The sequence below is a fragment of the Macaca mulatta genome, chromosome 20, assembly GCF_049350105.2.
Source record: "Macaca mulatta isolate MMU2019108-1 chromosome 20, T2T-MMU8v2.0, whole genome shotgun sequence".
Lineage (NCBI taxonomy): Eukaryota > Metazoa > Chordata > Mammalia > Primates > Cercopithecidae > Macaca > Macaca mulatta.
In genome coordinates, this window is record NC_133425.1 from 24540822 (window position 1) to 24561548 (window position 20727).

Here is a 20727-nt window from a genome sequence, read left to right on the forward strand (position 1 = left end):
ATTGTACAAAAAAAATCCAAAACCCAACTAGAGTTCCCTGAGATTATTAAAAGTGACCTATAATTGGGAAGAATTACTTTTAAGTGACAAATCATGACTATGGAGTATAATACACAAACTGGAATGGATCCCTTACACAAAGATTCTTTTGCTGGCCTGTGGGCTGTCCATCTTAATTTTCAGGACTTGGCACTGTCTCCATCTCTTCCAATAATGTGGTCCAAATGGCCTGATCTCCCTCCTCACTGTGACTGGTCAAAGCCTCGGTGCTTCCTGTCATGAACTGTTTTGCAGTGTTCACCTTTACCAGAGATATGAAAAGTCCAGCAATTATTCCACTATCGGCCAAGGTGCCCATTCAATAGGCATGTACATAAGCCACAGAAACGTGCTGGTTTTTACTGAGAAATGTTATCTTGGGTTGAGTTTTTGTAATTCATTAAAGCAAGGCAGGGGGCAAGAGATTGAATTCATCAAGACACCTACAGACAAAAAAAAAAAAAAAAAAACAAACCAGTAGACAAAGTGATCCAATCATAAAAATAATACTTGATAAATCAAAATAAATAAATAAATAAATATATATATATATATAATTTTTTTTTTGAGACAGGGTCTCGTTCTGTCACCCAGGCTGGAGTGCAGTGGCACAATCTCAGGTCACTGCAATCTCTGCTTCCTGGGCTCTACTGATTCTCCCACCTCAGCCCACCAGGTAGCTGGGACTACAGGCATGAGCCACCACGCTCAGCTAATTTTTGTATTTTTAGTAGAGACAGGATTTCACCATGTTGGCCAGGCTGGTCTCAAATTCCTGAGCTCAAGCGATCTGACTGCCTCGGTCACCCAGAGTGCTGGGATTACAAGCATGAGCCACCGCGCCCAGCCAGATTTTTGGGTTTTTGTTTTTTTTTTTTTTTTTTTTGAGACAACGTTTTGCTCTTCCTCCCATGCTGAGTGCAGCGGCCTGATCACAGCCCACAGCAGCCTCGAACCCCTGGGCTCAAGCTATCCTCCCACCTCAGCCTTCCTAGCAGCTGGGACGAGAGATGTGCACCATCATGCCCAGGTAATTTTTTAAATATTTTTTATAGAGATGGATTCTTACTGCATTGCCCAGGCTGGTCTCAAACTCCTGAGCTCAAGCCATCCTCCCGCCTCCACCTCCCAAAGTGCTAGGCGTCAGCCACTGCGCCCAACCGAGATTGTTTTGAATCAGACATTTTGCTCCATGTTCCTAAACTTTTTGTATATGGGTTTTTTCTGCTTTGTCAGAGCCTTCTTTGTGTCCAGTGTTCTGGGCTTGAAAACACCCTTGAATGTTTCCTGTCTGCAACTGGAAAAACAATACGAATCAGGAAGGAACTTCCCACTCGCCATTTTACTCTGGGGTTTGTTTTTTCCTATGAAGCTATTCTGCAATTTCACTAGTCACTCAAACAAGGCTTATACCAGGCAGGATTTTTAATTTGCTTTTTGGTAAAGCACAAATTTTCTCCTTGTAATTCTCAAAGCAACGGTGCTGCTCAGGCCTTGATAGGGTCACTTTCCCTTGACCTGATATGGTAATGTCCAACCCTGCAGTGTGGCTAATAGGATGTTTCACTGAGCTCACTTGCCAGGCAAGAAGAAAACAGAAATGTTTTCAGTCTGGAATACCAAAAAGACAGAAAATGCTCAGACCAGGTAAGAGTCAAAGGAAAATTTCCAATTGGTCTGATATTTTCCATCTCTAATCATGGATTTCTGGTAGTTTCCTTCATAAAACATGTATATGGGAGCCAGGAACTCCCACACCACGGACACGAATGCTCAAGTCCACAAGGTCAGTGCAGGCTGTGGTCTTCCAAGCAATGATCACTACTGTCCTCCTCCCTGCTAGACAGCAGGTTCCATGAGGGCAGAGAGAGAGCTCTGAAGTCATCACTCCTCCCCAGCGCCAAGCTCAGCACCTGCCTGCCACTTAAGAAATACACACTGAGGGGCCGGGCGCGGTGGCTCACGCCTGTAATCCCAGCACTTTGGGAGGCCGAGGCGGGCGGATCACAAGGTCAGGAGATCAAGACCACGGTGAAACCCCGTCTCTACTAAAAATACAAAAAATTAGCCGGGCGCGGTTGTGGGCGCCTGTAGTCCCAGCTACTCGGGAGGCTGAGGCAGGAGAATGGCGTGAACCCGGGAGGCGGAGCTTGCAGTGAGCCGAGATTGCGCCACTGCACTCCAGCCTGGGCGAGAGAGCGAGACTCTGTCTCAAAAAAAAAAAAAAAAAAAGAAATACACACTGAATGAACGAACGAATGGACGTCTATCACATCTTTGGGGAAAAGGACATTCACAATGTCAAACAAAATCTAATAAAACTAGGTCGAAAAGCAGCCATAGGTGTACAGAACTGCCTTCCACAGTAAAATTAATAATGACTAAAATTGAAATGTGATATTACCTTTCAAGGTTAATCTTTTTATAAAATGGAAAAAAAAAACAGTTGAAAACCAAAAAAAAAAAAAAAAAAGTCTACAGGGGGTGGGGGGAGGTGAAATCCACAGTTTTAAAAATTTTATGTTAAAAGAGGAGGGAAAGCCAGCCATTCCTCCAATCCCATATCCCAGAGGGAACTACTGTTACGAATTTGTTATATATCCTTCCCAATTTGTTTTCTAAATTTAAACTAGTGCTTCTCAACTGGAAGCAACTGTGTCCCCAGAGGACACTTGGCAATGTCTAGAGACATTTGTGGTTGTCATGATGGGTATCTGTAGGGTAGAGGCCAGGATGCCACTAACTATCCTAAATGCAACCCCCCCACACACACTAAATAATATAAAGAATTATGAACAAGGAAGGATACAGCCCTGGATTTGTTTCCTATTGCTGCTGTAACAAATCACCACAAACTTAGTGGCTTGAACAACACAAGTGTATTATATCACACTTCTCAAGTCAGAACTTCCAACCAGGTCTCCCTGGGCTACAATCAAGGTGGCAGCAGGGCTGAATGCCTTCCTGGACACGCGAGGGGAGTATCTGCTTCCTCGCCCTTTCCAGCTTCTTGAGTCGGCCGCGTTCCTTGTCCTCCTCCTGCACTGTCAAAGCCGGTACGGTTCACTCTGGGCCTCTCTGCCACAGTCACATCTTCCTCTGACTCTGCAACCTCCCTCTTCCACTGCTAAGGACCTCTGCGATTACACTGGGCCCACCTGGCTAGTCCAGGCTAATCTCCCTTTCTGCTGATTAGAAATTTTAATTCTATCTCCAAACTTAGTCCCCCTTTGCCATGTAATCTAAGACACTCAGAGATTCTGGAGATTGGGACCTGGACATGTTTGGGGAGGGCAGAGCATTATTCTGCCTACTTCAGGTCCAAGTGTCAACAGTGCCAAGGCTGAGAAGTGATTTCAAAGGACATATATACACACACAGACACATACATGCACACACATACACACACATGCACCCAGGTAGGCAGAGAGACATGAGGGGCATTTTTACACATCAGAACACACATGTACAACTCTACCGCCTCTTTTATGCCTGTACAGTAACCTATTCTGTGGATATACCATGTTCTACTTAACTGCACAAAGGCAAGGCAGCACCACCAAACCCTCCAGCCTCATATTCAATCTAATTGAACTGTGGACTGAAGACAGCTCAAGACCATCAAACCTCCATATCACAAATGGTTCCTCCAAGGCTGTAGGGATCTACTTGAGCCTTCATAATAGCCAACAACAGTAGCAGCTACATTTGCTGGGTGCTTTCTATGCCCAGACACTAGGCTGGCACCTACATCTATTCTAATTCTCACATCAACCCTATTGGGTAGGAACCACTATTTCCCCCATTTTACATATGAGGAAAGTGAGGCCTTGAAAGGTAACTTGCCCAGGACCCCAGCACTAATAAGTGCGACTGTGGGATTCAAACCCAGAGGGACTGACTAGCAAGCCCTACACTTAGTTTATCTAAACCAAGGGTCAGCAAACTATACCTGCAGCCTCAACCTAGCTCACTGCCCATATTTTATGTCCAGAAAGCTCAGAAGACTGATTATTTTAAAATGACTGGAAAAAAACAGTATTTGGTAACACATGAAAATTTTATGAAATTCACATTTCAGTAACACATGAAAATTTTTTGAAATTCACATTTCAGTGTATTACAGAAGTTTCACTGGGACACAGCCAGGCTCATGTGTTCGTGTGCTATCTGCGGCTGCTTCTGAGCTTCAACAGCAGAATTGAGTTGTTGCGAAAGACATCACCGTATGACCTGCAGAGCTCAAAATATTTGCTATCCAGCCATTTACAGAAAATGGTGGCCAATCCCAGGTCTCTATCAGTAACTCTTGCAGGATGTGGTGCAAACCTCAACAGCTGGCTTTTTAGAATCACTTTGAGGATGGGTGAGGCTGGGCTGGAGGTGTATTTTCTCTTCCTGGACACTCTGCCTAATAGGCAAGCAGCAGCTGCCAAAATGAACAGGGGTGGCTGCCTCTGATAATTCAGTCCGAATGTGGAGGCACAGCCCAGTGCTGGTGACACTGGTGACAGGAAGAAATCAGAAGTTATGTCTCCCCTGCACCTACGCACCGTCATCCACTCACCTCCTCAAAAACGCTGAAGTATTTTAATCACTGTTTTCTGGTCTCTACTGATAAACATATTTCAGGACAAGACCTAAATAAACACAGTTCTCTACCCAAGAGTTCAGCAACAACAAACATTTCAGGCTTGCAGACCATACTGTCTCTATATAATGACTCAGCTTGCCACTGCAGCACAAAAGCTGCCACAGACATTGTATAAATGAACGGACCTGGCTGTGCCCCAATAAACCTTTATTTATGGACACTGAAATGTGAATTTTGCCTAACTGTCACACGTCATGAACTACTGTTCCCCTTTTAATGTTTTTCAACTATTTAAAAATGCCAAAACCATTCTGAGCCTGCGGCAGCCGCATTTAACCCACAGACCAGAGTTTGCTGACCCCTGATCTATGTACAAGTGAAGTCCATTTTCCCATGAAACTTCAATCCTTTTTAATCACTTCCCAAATCCAAATTCTTCTTACTCAGAAGGGGGATTTCTGTGCTTTCCCAACTGGCATTTCAGGGGTTGAGAGACGCTGGCTTTTCCAGACTTTGCCAAATTGCTCCTTTTCAATCCTTTCAGTCACCCTGGGGCCTTGAGAGCAGGGGCTCCTCTTTCTACCACCAAGGTCACCCCCCACCCAAGGATGGCAAATACATGGCCGAGGTGCCAACACGAACATCAAACATCAATGGCTCCCATGGCTCCTGGGCTCACAGGGCTGCTGGGTTTTGGTTTACAAATTCACATGACAGATCACCGTTCTGCTGGCTTTTACACTTGCACACTGACTGATATGTCAATTAAAATGAAAAAACGAAATGGGGCATGGAGAGAATTTTTAATGAACTCATTTTCAATGCTGGTTACCAGGAAATATCGGAAAGCATTTTTGAGGAATAAGACAGACTGACTAATCTACCAAGGATCTGAATATTGTATGTAGGGCAACAACATAAACACTACTGCATGCAACGTGATTTGTATTCACAGTGAAACTACAGAGCCCACCCAGGGCCAGGCAGTGGATTCCATTCTGCTGGGAATGTGATTTTGTGCAACACTGTCTTCTCCCGTTACAAGTGTTTACAAAATCCACCTGCGCCTCTGAGCCCAGTTTGGATGCCATAATTTGATTTCATAGTGAGCTGGAGGACTACTGAGTAAGTTTTTACTGTTTTATCTCATTAGATTAGCTGTCGTCTTAGATTTCTGGGAAGGAATCTAAAATCTACTTAATTGGATTTTGAAAATAAAGGACTCACTGAAACTTTAAAAATGAAGCAATTTGTTATACCTGCCACAAAGCAGTTTAAAAGTCGTAAGAGAGTTTACAGAACTCTAAAGGGATGCTATTGGGAAAAAATTGTTCCCATGCCTAACACTGAAAAGAAAAAGGATACTTATCGGGGGGAAATGATTCAACAGAAAATATTTTGGCAATGACGTGGGAAAAATAGATCTAATAGTTCTATACTCTGAGTTATTTTCCCAAATGATGGTATTTTGCCCACGTATTTACAGCTTCTCTAGGACAGGGTAATAACGTTTAATTTTTACTTTAAATGACAATAAAAGCCTTCTCAATCTTAACTTAATCTTGATAATATTATTTGAATTCCAGTGACTAAGATGAACAGTTACATTTTACCCTAAATTGAATTGAGGTTTATCGTTTTCCTGCACATGTAAGCTTACCCACACAGCGTTTTGTTCGGTCAGTTGGCTTTTTCCCCTCTGGCACATGAAATGGAATCTATTTGCTATCCCTGCTCTAACCACGTGGCCTGTCTCAAAGCTCCACCACCGATTCTTGCTTATAGCAAAGTCTGAAAGAAATCTCCCTTCTGCCATCAACCACCTCAATGGCCTCTCGGGCATTCCAAGTGCCTCATTCCCCAGCCTGCTCCAGTCACTCATGGTACTTGCTTGGACCTGGAGGCAGCTGAGTTTGAGATTTTAAAATTTATTTAAGCAGGCAGAAACATGTGAGAAATATTTTGCAAAATATTGCAATGCAGACAGCACAACCACACAGAGCTACTGCCTAAGGGAAAGGAGCTCAGGAGGAGTCCAGTTTACTGCTCTGGTGAGGCAGCCAGGGGCTAGGAGGAGCTAAAAAGCCACACAGAATATCTAAAGCAGAAGTGCCCAAGGCCAGGCCACACAATGTCAGGGGCTCCCTCCACATCTGGCTCTGACTCAGTGCTGTGACTGATGGCTGCTGGGGAGGCACACAGCATCTGAAGACAGGTTGTGCAGGCTCCCTTCCAAACTAGGTCAGCACATTTGGACTTTGACAAGCTCATCCCCATAAAAAAACAGGTTGTAAATGATCATTAAGTTCTCAGTCCAACTTACAAGGACTCATTTAGCTCACAGATTATCTAAGAGATGGCCCTGGCAGGGGCCTATTGAGTTTTCAGAGCCACTCAGAAAAATAGTAGAAAAAAAAGTAGTAGAAAAAGATCTTGGAGGTAACAGTGGTTCTTAACCAGAGCTACACATGACTGTCCTGGAGGCTCTGAAAATAATACAGGTGATGCCACTTACATGAAATGGCCAGAAAATGGGACTCTATAGAAGCAGAAAGTAGATGAGTGGTTGGCTTTGGGGGGGGTGGAGGTGGGGGGAATGGGGATTAACTGTAAAGGAGTATAAAGGTTCTTATTTGGGGTGACAAAAATGTTCTACAATTGGGTTGTGGTGATGGTTGTGCAACTCTGTAAATTTACTATGAATCACTGAGTTGTACACTTAAAATGAGACATTTTTTGAAATATGTCAGACACAGAAAGATATATACCACATGTTCTCATTCATATGTGGGAGCCAAAAAAATATATAATCTCATAAAAGTAGAGAGTAGAATTGTGGTTATTAGAGGCTGGGAAGCATAGGGTGGAGGAGAGATAGGGAGAGGTTAATGGATAGGGGTAAATAATTATAGCTAGATGGGAGGAATAAGTGTTAGTGTTCTATGGCACTGTAGGGTGAATATGGCTAACAATAACTTAGTGTGCATTTTCAAAAATCTAGAAAAGGATTTTGAATGTTCACAATTCAGGCACAAATGTTCAAAGTGATGGGTATGATAATTATGCCAATTTGATCATTACACATTGTAAAATATCAGAATATCACTCTATATCCCATAAATATGTACAAATATTGCAGCCAACTAAAAATAAAAGGGGAAAACGGGTAAATTTTATGATCTATAAAATATACCTCATAGGCCAGGCACAGTGGCTCATGCCTGGAATCCCGGCACTCTGGGAGGCCAAGGTGGGAGAATCACCTGAGTCCAGGAGTTCAAGACCAGCCTGGGCAACGTAGGGACACCCCCATCTATACAAAAAATAAAAAACTTAGCCAGGCGTGATGGTGCACACCTGTAGTCCCGGCTACTCGGGAGGTTGAAGTGGGAGGACTGTTTGAGCCCAGGAGATCAAGACTTCAGTGAGCCACGATCGTGCCACTGCACTCCAGCCTGGGCATCAAAGCAAGATCTTGTCTCAAAAGAAAAAAAAAAAATTTTTTTTTAAATTAGCTGGGCATGCTGGTGAGCACTTGTAGTCCAGCTACTTAGGAAGCTTAGGTATCAGGGTCATTTGAGCCTGAGAAGTAGAGACTACAGTAAGCCAAGATCACACTACTGCACTCCCGCCTGGGCAACAGAGTGAGACCATGTCCCCCCCACCTCAAAACACAAATACACACACACCCCTCATAAAGTTGTCAAAAATAATAATACTGATGCCTGGACCCCAAACTAAAACTAATGAATTAGAACCTCTGGAGGTGGGGCCTGGCTTTTTTTTTCTTTTTTTTTTTTTAAGCTCCCCAGGCAATTCCCAAACAAAGAGAGCACTGAGAACCACTGCAAGGAGAAGGTTCAGGTAGCAACAGCTGGCAGGTGGCAGAGTGAGCAGCGGGACAGACTAGAAGGGTAACGGTCATAACGCACTGCAGCACCGTAGTCTCCAAGGTCCCTGTGCCCTAGCCCATAAACGCATTTTGGAATGAGCTGATGTGCATGATTCACAACTGGCTTTACTCTGTGGCCTTCACAAGCAGAGTAAACTCAGTTGTAAGAAACAGAGTGATACCAGATTCTAAGTTTCACTCCCGGCAAAGGATAAGAATGCAGGATACAGTCAGAACTAAGAGTTAGGGCTCTGGAGTCAAACAGATCAGACATTGAATCCCAAGGCTGGACGTTCACAGGTGCACCTTACTAAGTGACATCTCCTCCATGGTGAAATAGGAATAATCATAACCATAAAATAATAATAATAACAACGATACCGTCACCATAGAGGTTGTTTAGGAACACCATCTTATGTACTTCATTTAACATGTTTGGTGGCACCTAGTGCGGGTTCATGGAGTGTTAGCTGTTCTGAAAATTACAACAAATAATAACAACCTTCAGATAAATCCCAAGTCTTATCTAAGAATGACCTTTCCAAACTTATCAAGCTGTTCCAGCTTCTGTCTGGAAGAAGTGACAGTCGAGCCTGGACCACACAAAGACAAAAAGCGAGTCAGACTTAGAGCAGGAGCAGGGCAGGACGTTCAATGAAAACAAAGGGTTGGTTGTGATAACACCGTGTGGGGCGGCACCAAAGAGAATCACAGGCAAACAATAAACAGGAACTCAGGGACAGAGTACATGCAGAGTTAGCAAACCCTGCATCAGAAGCTAACGTCTTAAGCTGCTGGGCTTCCCACCACTGCTAAGGAGGCTACAGAAACACCTGCACCAGCGGATCTCAGCTAAGCATGCATCTACAGAGAAGCGAAAGCAAGTCTCCAAGTATAAACCATCTATCCGAGGATGGACTTACTCCAAGAGCCTCAGATTTTAGATCTTTGTTCATTCAGACAGTATTTATGGAGCTCCCACTAAATGTCAGGAACTGAGAAAGAAAAAAGGAAACAGAAATGATACAGTCCCCACCCTTGAGGAGCTCATGAGAAAAAAAGGTCTCATCCTTGATGAGAGACCTTGGGGGCACAGACAGAAGAGTGATGAACTGTGCGGCCAGGACAGCGGGGAAACAGTCCAAGTGGACCTCAGATAAGTCAGGACAACCAAAGAGCATGGGGAGAAGGGGTTTGGGGAGGAGTGTGTAATTAGTAGGGTACAGAACAAGGCCTGCCATGGAACGCGGGGGGGCAACAGGGAGCCACTGATGGTTTTTCAGTAATGGAATGGCAACAGGTTTGACTTTCAGAATGAAAAGTCGAATAGCAGGGTACAGGATGGAAGTAGGGAGAACTGGAGGCCTCTGTGGCTATCGAGAGGAGAGACAAGAACACAGACCCAGAGCCCAAATAGTTATCCTGGCCAATGACACATAGCTTTTTTTTTTTTTTTTTTTTTTTTTTTTTTTTTTTTTGAGACAGAGTCTCGCTCTGTCACCAGGCTGGAGTACAGTGGCACGATCTTGGTTCACTGCAACCTCCGCCTCCTGGGTTCAAGAGATTCTTGTGCCTCAGCCTCCTGAGTAGCTGGGACTACAGGTGCCCGCCACCATGACCGGCTAATTTTTGTGTTTTTAGTAGAGACGGGGTTTCACCATGTTGGCCAGGATGGTCTCGATCTCCTGACCTCGGCCTCCCAAAGTAGTGGGATTACAGGCGTGAGCCACCATGCCTGGCCCGACACACAGCTATTTTAACAGAAATAGTACAGCAGAATCTGACTATAAACTACCAACTTGGAAAAAGTACAAGAAAAATTCATAAATACAGTGCTCTCTGTTCAAGAAAGTAATCAAACATAGAAACTGGAACTGGTGGATCATAACATATGTAATCCAAAAAGTTTTTGTTATTATTTATTTTTTAGAGACAGCGTCTCACTGTCGCCCAGACTGTGGAAAGCAATGGTGTGATCGTAACTCATTTTGGCCTCCAACTCCTGGGCTCAGCAATCCTCCTGTCTCAGCCTCCCAAGTAGCTGAGACTACAGGCACACACAACCACACTCATCTAATTTTTGTATTTTTTTGTACAGACAGGTTCTCGCTATGTTGTCCACACTGGTCTCAAACTCCTGGCCTCAAGTGATCCTCCTGCCTCAGCTAAAATCCTTTTTTTGGAGACAAGGTCTAAAATCTTAAAGTGCTGGCACTGTAGGCATGAGCCACTGTGCCCAGCCAAAACAGAATTTCTTAACACCAAATTTCCAATACTAAAATTAAAAAAAAAGTAATAGTAATATTTTGCATTTATACATTGTTTCCTGTTATGAAAGCACTTTCGCCTATATTATTTCATTATAATATGTTGGTGCAAAAGTAATTGTGGCTTTTGCCATTAAAAGTAATGGGCGGCCAGGCATGGTGGCTCACGTCTGTAATCCCAGCACTTTGGGAAGCTGAGGTGGGCGGATCACCTAAGGTCAGGAGTTCGAAACTAGCCTGACCAACATGGTGAAATCCCATTTCTACTAAAATACAAAAAAAAAAAAAAAAAATTACCTGGGCATGGTGGTAGGCACCTGTAATCTCAGCTACTCAGGGGGCTGAGGGAGAAGAATCACTTGAACCCAGGAGGCAGCGGTTGCCGTGAGCCGAGATCGTACCACTGCACTCCAGCACAGGTGACAGAGTGAGACTCTGTCTCAAAAAAAAAAAAAAGTAATGGGCAAAAACGTGTACCCATACAGTGCAATTTTTATTATCCCTGTTTCGTGGGTGTGCAGGCAGACACCCATTAAATGAATTACACAATGTGAACCAGTCTTTGAACCTTCAGAAAGAGTACCTTCAAGGCCATGGACCAAAGTTAAGTTTCTCTTAAATTTGCAAGCTACATTCTGGTCCAAGCTCCACCACAAACTAACCATAGCATCTAAAAATACATCCCTTAACCTTTCTGCCCCTTACTTTATTTATATTTGCATCAACGTTCTCACAGGACTTTTAAGAGACTACAACAAAATAGCAAAGGAGGGAACATTTTGAAACCTTCCAAACTGGGCTTTGCAGATGTAGGACTGTAACTCCAAAAACGACAAATGTTACATGGTTTAAACAGGCATCTAGTGCTGAAAATCTGAATAATAGTGGCTCCTCTGCAATTGTACAATGCACATGTCACAGATGTGGCTCAGAAAGTTCCATGCGTAACATGGTGCACAAAATGAAGAAAAAATAGTTACCCGGAAAGTCAGGGAGAGGCAGCTTTTGAGGGATGATGGGTAGATTCTGGGTGGGGAACACCCTAAATCTCCACTTGCCCTTTCCTAAGGTCAAAGAAAAGAGTGCCTGATGTATGAAAGGACTCTGTAAGTACCTTAAAACAGAAATCTGATTGTTTTTTAACGAGGTGTTTTGTCAAAAAGCTATTCAGAATAATTAAGCCTTAACTGAGTGGAGCTACACAGCCCATCAACAAATTCAACCACAGACTGGTGTCATGTATACTTTGCACTAACTTGTCATTTGGTTAGTCATTGAACAAATATTTTCGGGTTCCCTTCCATGAGCCATCATGAGTAAGACAGGCCCCTGCTCTGACAGAGCTCAAGGACTATCGAGGAAAATAAGTCATTATACTCCAGTGCAAGGACGCTTCCAACAGGGAAGTGCAGGGTCCCCTGGGAGTTGTCACTATCACCACAGCTCACATTTATTGAGCTCATATCACATGCTCAGCACTGTTCAAGGTGCTTTGCAAGAATTGAATTCTACGGGTATTATTACCCCCATGTTACAGATGAAGAAACTGATGCACCTAGGAACTTAAGTGATTCCCCAAGGTTTCCCAGCTAGGCTTTGAATCTGGGCAATATTACTTCAGGGACCCTGTTCTTAACCACCTAATACACGCTTTACTTGTATTAACCCACCTAATCCTCAAGACAACCACAAGACTGATACCACTATCATACCCTTATTAGTCTGTTCTCACATTGCCAATAAAGACATACCCACAGTCTCTGTAATTTACAAAGGAAAGAGATTTAATTGACTCAGTTCCGTAGGGCTGGGGAGGCCTCAGGAAACTTACAATCATGGAGGAAGGGGAAGAAACACATCCTTCTTCAAATGGCATCAGCAAGGAGAAATGCCGAGCAAAAGGGGAAAAAATCCCTTATAAAACCATGAGATCTCATGAGAACTCACTCAGTATTACTAGAACAGCATAGGGGTAACTGCCCCATAATTAAATTACCTCCCTTCCACGACACGTGGGGGTTATGGGAACTACAATTCAAGATGAGATTTTAGTGGGGACACTGCCAAACCATGTCATACCCATTTTAGAGATTACAAACCTAGGCACAGAGAAGCTCATTAAATTGTTGTGGGTTACAGACATGACAGGAGGGGCCCTGAATGCAGACCTGGGATGCCAGAAAGAGATCCTGAAACTGATGATGGCTTCTGAGACTTACTGGATGAGTTGGAAACATGGAGGCTGGATAGTACAAGAGCATCTAGGGCAGGGAGAAGAGAGGGAAGAGAGAGGAGGGAGGAGCAGACACAGGTGACGTGGCGGGGGGAGAACCCCACCCCATTTAAGCTCAGGTACACAGGATCTGCTGAAGATCATGAGCAAACATATTTGCTGAATACATAAGTGACTAAGTGAAAGCTTTCAGTATCTGGGCCTTGTGCTGAGTAGGAGGCAGCAACAATCCACCACCAGGGTGGGCAGGAAAGCCAAGGGCCAGCCCAATTCTAGGCCATTAGGTGTGCAAACCCCACTGAAGGACTGCGGAAAACATGAAAGGAACTCTGCCGAACTCTCGGCCTTCAAATGAGTACCAGGCAGCAAATGTTAAAAAAAAAAAAAAAAAAATCTTCAGAAAGGCTGTTACGTCCATTTAAAGGAAAACCAGGCTTGGACAATGAATGAACAAATAAAACTGTACTCACTTTACTTCTCTATAGGCCAACTTTTCCTTTTCATTTTTTTTTTTTTTTTTCTTTGAGACCGAGGTCTTTGCTATGTGGTGCAGGCTGGCTTTAAACTCCTGGGCTCAAGCAATCCTCCCACCTCAACTTCTCCAGTATCTGGGACTACAGGTGCAAGCCTCCTACTTCTTAATGAGTACACAAGGGATTTTTTTCTGAATGGCTTTCAGTACAATAGTTTTTAACTTCTAAGACTTAAAAAACATTCCCAACATTTCAGTGAATTTTATTTTTTTTTGGGGGGGGAGGGAAATAAATATGTCTTCAGTCAACCATCTTAACTAAAATGTCTCCCATAACGTCTTAAGTCCCTCTCCACACTGGAGAATCTTCCTACCATCAATCATTTCAGGAACTTACCAGTGGAGTAACAGTTAAATGTGCTGTGCCATAACATGTTATTATGATAGTTGTATTCCTAAGAATTTACCAACGCTCACATTATAAAATCAATTGATCCAATGGCAGGAGGGGGAGTCTTCAGGGGATGGAGCATTCAGGAAAAAATTTCTCCAGCATTGCCAGGCAAATCTAGCATTTCATCATATCTGGACATTGCTCCAACAGGATATTGGTCTTTTCTTATCATCAGAAGCACTCTTAGTAATGAGAATATCTTATGCATGCACGTCTCCTTTGCCACCCACAACTCTGAAAGCAGAATAGAAAAACACCCACTAAAGCATGTTCAGAAGGTGCCCTCCCACTACCCCAAGCACGGTGCTAGCTCCTAGTAGGTGGGTGAAGTGGCTAAGAGCAAGTATGCAGGGAGTCAAAGCCCAGTTCACCACATAAGAGCTGGGTAACTATGGGCAGATTACTTAACATCTCTGTGTCTCCATTTCCTTTCCTATAAAAATGGAGATATTAAGAATATCTAATTTATAGAATTGGAAGGATTGAAAGAGATAATATAAGCAAAGTGTTGATTCCTAGAAAGCTCTAAAAATTCCTGGCGTGGTGGCTCACACCTGTAATCCCAGCACTTTGGAAGGCTGAGGCAGGAGGATTGCTTGAGGCCAGGAGTTGGAGACAAGCCTGGGCAACATAGGGACAACCAAAAAAAAAAAAAAATGGTTTTTGTTCTTTGTCTAGAATACGGAGAAATCATGTCACACAAGTTACTCAAGTTCCCTGTGCTTCTGTTTGCCATCTATAAAAGGGATAACACTATACTGACTTCACAGGGTCTGGTAGGTATTAAACAAGTCAATATACAACTTGGACTAGTGCAAGGCGCCCAGTGTACACATCCAGACACATATTCTCTATCATCACTTGGACTGGTGCAAGGCATCCAGTACACACCCAGACACATATTCTCTATCATTAGCACTCGGACTGGTGCAAGGCGCCCCGTACACACCCAGACGCATATTCTCTGTCATTAGCACTTGGACTAGTGCAAGGCGCCCCGTACACACCCAGATGCATATTCTCTATCATTATCACAATTATTTCTTTGGCACATCCCTCTGGCTGCAGTGTGGAATATGTGGGGGAAAGACATGCTGCCGGGTAGGGAAGCCAAGGGGGAGAATCTGAAGAGTCCCAACAATACGAGATCCAAGTGAGACGGAGGAGGGCCCACACCAAACAGTGGGTAGGTAGAGAAGGGCGCAGAGAGCCACTGCAAACAAGAAAGGAACAGGACTCGGTGACTTGGGGGTGGACAGGAAGTGAGGGGGAGGAGCTGGGGATCACCACCAGGTTTCTGCCTTGAGGGACTGGCTGGACTACAGGCGTTTTTCCTCACTGAGAGAAACACTGGAGGATATGAAGGTACAATGAGATCAGCTCTGGAAATGCTGGGTGAAGGGACCTGTTGAACACTCAGGTGGAGATATCCAGTTCGCTTTTTTTCTAGATGGTTCTGAAGCACAGAAAAGGCATCTGGACCAGAAACAAAGAGCCTGCTGTGAGGACCAGCAGTAAACACGGATCTGGGGGAGTTCATGCAGAAGCAGACCCTGCAGAGAAGATGGAGGCTGAGGATGGAGGCCCCGGGACACAGTGGAAGGAGAGCCAGGGCAGGAGACAGGAAAGGAGTCCCTAAGGAGGGCAGGGAAGGAGCCAGGAGCGAGGTGCGGGCGAAGCACGGATGAGGGACCGGCTGAGGATGCAAACTGGGCCCTGGGCACAGGGACAGCAGGGACAGGAGAGTGAAAGGAGAGGGCCACGGGAAGCCAAGACGCACAGCATGGATGACAGAGGAAGAGGCAAAGCCCCAGAAGGAAGGGGAGAGCTGAGAGAAGCCTGACCATCATGAGCAGCCAAGAAGAAACACACAGCAGGGGGAGGGAGGCGAAAGGTGCGCGGCACAGAGGGGAAGGTGGCAAGGCCGTGCCCAGGACAGTGGCACAGGTGGCAGGGCCTTGGACAGAGGGTGGGGTCCAGGCAGGTGTGTGGTGACGGCAACCATGACCATGGGTCAGCCTGGGCCTCAGACCCTGGGGAAAGGTGGCCATGTCCAGTTTTCTCTGGAAATTAGGAGGTAGGTCATCCAAGGAGAGAGGGTGGGTGTCTGGGGTAGGGTGGAGTAGGTTTCAGAAAAGTGAAAGTCTGGCAAAAGCACTCATGAAAACGGGACAGAAAACGGAGCCAAGCGCTGGACGGCAGCGTTCATTCAGCCCAGCTGAGCTTGGAGGCCATGAAGTGCTGGCAGCCCCACACTGCGTGACTGCAGGATCTTTCTGGGCCACGCCCCGCATCCCGGGTGTGGAAGTGAAGGACCCGAAAAGAGGAACGAATCAGGATGCTATTCCGCAGAACAGGTGAAAGAAAAACGCCAGGTAGACAGAGAGTTGGAAGTCAAACAGTCACCCACATGCCTGACCCAGTCAGAGAAGAAGGGGGACCAAGCCAGGGCGGGAGGGACTGTGTGGGAAAGGAGAGACCGTGGGCAGAGGGTGGACAAGGGACCAAGGTGAAGACCTTTGAGGTGCTTCTTAAACCACGGTGGCGAATGTCTTTCTGGACAAGAATGTCAGTGCACATTCCCACCAGCAGCGCAGGACACAGCTCCCATCCGCACTCCCAGGACAGCAACATCTCACTGTCCCCAACTCTGCCAATTTCATGAGTGAAAAGTGGAGCCTGGAAGCTTTGCATTTCTTCAATGACTTCGAATTTTCTAAAATCGTCTCACAGATTTCCTGGTCATTGGTATTTCATCTGAGAAGTTTCTGTCTGTGATATCTGCTCATTACAGTGGAGTTCTTAAAATTATTAGAGAGCGTCATACATTCCGTATATTCACCTCTGTGGTGGTTGCCCTCAGTTTTTTCCAATTAGTTATCCTTATAAATTTAACTTTGATATAATAAAACAGACAGAAGTGTAGTTATTATGTGGTTAAATCTACAGGTGTTTATTTATCTATTTGTTTATTTATTTTTATTTTTTTAGAGACGGGGTTTCACTCTGTCGCCCAGGCTGGAGCACAGGGGCACAATCATAACTACTGCAGCCTCCTCCGGCTCCCGGGCTCTAAGGATTCTTCTACCTCAGCCTCCTGAGACAGCTGGGACTACAGGGCTGTGCCACCTCACCCGGCTAATTTTTCCAAAATTCCTTTTACAGACAGGGGCCTCACTACGTTGCTCAGGCTGGGCTCAAATCCTGGCCTCAGATGACCCTCCTGACTCGCCTTCCGAGCAACTGGGATACAGGTGTGAGTCACATGTCCCACCTACAGGCTATCTTTTATTGTTCTTTCTCCACATTTTTATGCCAAAGCATGCAGTACTTTCCACAATAAGCTATATTTTCTTGTATTTATTTTGTGGTTTTACTTTTTACATGAAAGCTTTAACCCATTTGGAATGTATTCTGGCATAGAGCAGTGAGGTGAAGGCTAACCTGGCTATTTTCCCCAGTGCTGACCTGCTGTGTCACACTGTATGTCCTCACTGTCTCACGATGCCTCCCGAGCACACGCCACCTTCTTAAACACAGCAGGGCTTGCTCCTGGTGGTATCGGGAGCCGTTTCTCATGTATGGGAACATAGCAGCGTGGCTGACTGGACCAAGGTCAGAGACACAGCGAGTAAACAGCACAGACAGGATCTCAAGCCCTCAGACTCAGTCCAATACACTTTTTACTACAATGCAACTGCCCTAAAGCAGTTTTAGGTTGATTAAACCCTCATCTAAAAGTTTTGAAAACTGAATTAACTAATCGCCAAGAAAGCCAATTCTTGAGGGAAAGTAATTTGAGGATCACCAAATCCCATGACAGAGAGAACACATTTCTGCTTTTTGGGGGAAAGGCTCTCATTTAGAAAAAGCGTGTATTTTGGACACAGACAGAATGACACACACAGACGCACGAGGTGCACATCTGCAAATAACATTTCTCTAGAGAGCAGCTCGCTCCCTGCATGGGAACCGTAACAAAGCATCGCTCGGACAACTGGCAGGCTTTCTTGAGCTGCCGACCATGTAGATTGCTTTTCTTGAATCCTGGGGTTTTTGTCCATGCGCCTGAGGATGTCTGTGAAGTCCGTAAGATTATATGCATATCTGTGTGTGTATGATTTTTTTCTGGCAACAGGGGGTTATTAAAACCTCCATCTAAATCTACAGGCAGCAAGATTGCCATTCCTAAAGACTGCCCTGAGATTCAGAGGCTACAATTCAGTCCACGGCCTTGTGACCTGCTAACCACCTCTTCTTCAGAAGTGACATTAGCATACTGCCACATACACCCCATTAAAACTCCTCTTACCATTTCTCAACTTTCTCCTCCAATTCGTTCCTAAATCTAAAGTGCATTGCAACTGTTTTCTCCATATTGTTGGACTACTACAAATTCAGCATTCTGCATTTAAGATCACCTGCCAACCTCATGACACAGAACAGACACAGAATAAAGCTCAAACAGCAGACACACTAAAAGTTGTGTGGTTCAAAAACGAGGGGAAAGTTGCTTGCAAACTTCCATTGGAAACAATTCATATTACAACACTTGTATTTTAGCAGGATTTAAATAGTCCTTATCATGTTCCTGAAATGTCCAATAAAGGTAGAATCATACGCCCTTTACACAATATTCCTATAAACATTTATATAGCTACACACTATTTTGGAGTCTAACCAATTAAATAAGGGATGAAAGAGAAATCATTGAATAGTAAAAGCAGAAATAGAAGCATAACACTGATAATATTATGTACATAAAATAAAAATTATCAGTTGCATAATTTAGTAAATAGGCACTATTCTCAATTTAAAGCAAAAAAATACCTGGGAAGCATATAAAAGATTGTACACACAAAGTCATGTGCAATGCTCATCTTGTAAATATCAATTCTCAAGGTTTAGTTCACAGATTTACTAGGCCATAAAAACCTGGGTTTTATTTATTTTTGTACCCTTAGAGCCTAGCCCATAGCAGGGACCCAATAAACATCACTTGAATAAATGAGTGCCAAATCAATCAAAATCCTAAATAATTTTTTCTAAAAACTAGAGAAGACGAGATGCCAAAACTCATCTTTATACAAAAGAGAGATACTGAAAAATATTTATTATCATTATTTTTTAATAAGACAGGTCTTTGTTGCCCAAGCTGCAGTACAGTGGCAGGACCATAGCTCACTGCAGCCTTGAACTCCTGGCCTCAAGTGATCCTCCGGCCTCAGCTTTCCAAAGTGCTGGGATTACAGGTGTGAGCCACAAACCCAGCCTGAAAAAGAGTATTTGTAAGAGACCAGCTCTACCTAATTTAAAACATATTACAGATTAACAGTTATTAAAACCATATTGATGCAGGCCAGGTGCAATGGCTCACGCCTGTAATCACAGCACTTTGGGAGACCGAGGCAGGAGGATCACCTGAGGTCAGGAGTTCAAGACCAATCTGGCCAAAGCGAAACCCCGTCTCTACTAAAAATACAAAAACTAGCCTGGCGTGGTGGTGGGCACCTGTAATCCCAGCTACTAGGGAGGCTGAGGCAGGAAAATTGCTTAAATCTGAGAGGCAGAGGTTGCAGGGAACCAAGATCGCACCACTGCACTCTAGCCTGGGTGACAGAGCCAGACTTCATCTAAAAAACAAACAAACAAACAAACAAATAAACAAACCATATTGATACAAACGTATACACACACCCAAAGCCATAAAGCAATGGAATAGACTAGAAAGCCCAATAAAAGGTCAAAGAAAATATCACAATTATATGTTTCTAAAAAAGAACCATTGTAAAACAATGAAAAGGTGAAGAATTTCTGTTACCTGTGTAAACAACATCTACATCAACCCTCACCTGAAGCTCCTCACCTCTTCCCTTGCTCTTTTCTTCAGCCCAAACACGCTTTTCAATGTTCTTCCCAGTCACTGCCCAAGGCCGCTGTCTTAGCCCGGCTGTCATCCACTCTCTGAGCCTACTGCAGTAGCTTCCTACCTGGGTTCCCTTTCCCTTCCTCCCTGGTCCTGACTCCATCGGCTGCCAGCTGACTTCCCACAGCACCAACTTTCTCAGCCTTCTGCCTGTAAGAGTTCCCCAAGTTCTACCACAGTCACCCTCAAACCATCATCCTTCCTAAAACTGGAACAGAAGCTTTTCCAACGATGGACTTCACAGATGACAACAGACCCAATCAAAACCGCCTGGCTCTCAAAAGTTGGTGTGCCAGGTCACGGATGGCCACGTATTTTAGTCCTGCTATGCTGGGGTTGTTTGAGGATCATTATGAACCCTGGAAGTACAAAAATACAAAAGTAATGGGAGTATTACATTGGTTCTGGCTGGGCGCGATGGCTCACGCCTGTAATCCCAATACTTTGGGAGGCCAAGGCGGGTGGATCACCTGAGGTCAGGAGTTGGAGACCAGCCTGACCAGTATGGTAAAACCCCATCTCTACTAAAAATACAAAAATTAGCCAGGTGTGGTGGTGGGCAACTGTAATCCCAGCTACTCGGGAGGCTGAGGCAGAAGAATCTCTTGAACCCAGGAGACAGAGGTTGCCGTGAGCCGAGATCACACTACTGCACTCCAGCCTGGGGAACAGAGCGAGTCTCCATCTCAAAAAAAAAAAAAAAAAAAAAAAAAAAAAGGCTCTAAGAGGAGACACACAGGTAAAATGGAAATTAGAGAAAATAATAAGTTACACTGTGAGAAATTATACTTGATATTCAACATATAACAAAATTCTCTACCTGGGGCAAAGGTGTACATCAGCTTATACA

At 44.4% G+C, this 20727-nt stretch overlaps 1 protein-coding gene and 1 long non-coding RNA gene across 19 annotated transcripts in view; both read right to left on the bottom strand.

Annotated features, from left to right (window-relative positions):
* Positions 1-20727, bottom strand: part of ARHGAP17 (Rho GTPase activating protein 17) — a 97396-nt gene that overhangs the window by 64095 nt on the left and 12574 nt on the right. The gene's annotated exons all lie outside the window — the stretch shown is intronic.
* Positions 13759-20600, bottom strand: LOC144338141 (uncharacterized). The gene is made up of 2 exons (XR_013411987.1): positions 19505-20600; positions 13759-14546 (listed from the first exon to the last, which is right to left on the bottom strand). It is a non-coding gene; the product is annotated as an uncharacterized LOC144338141 (long non-coding RNA).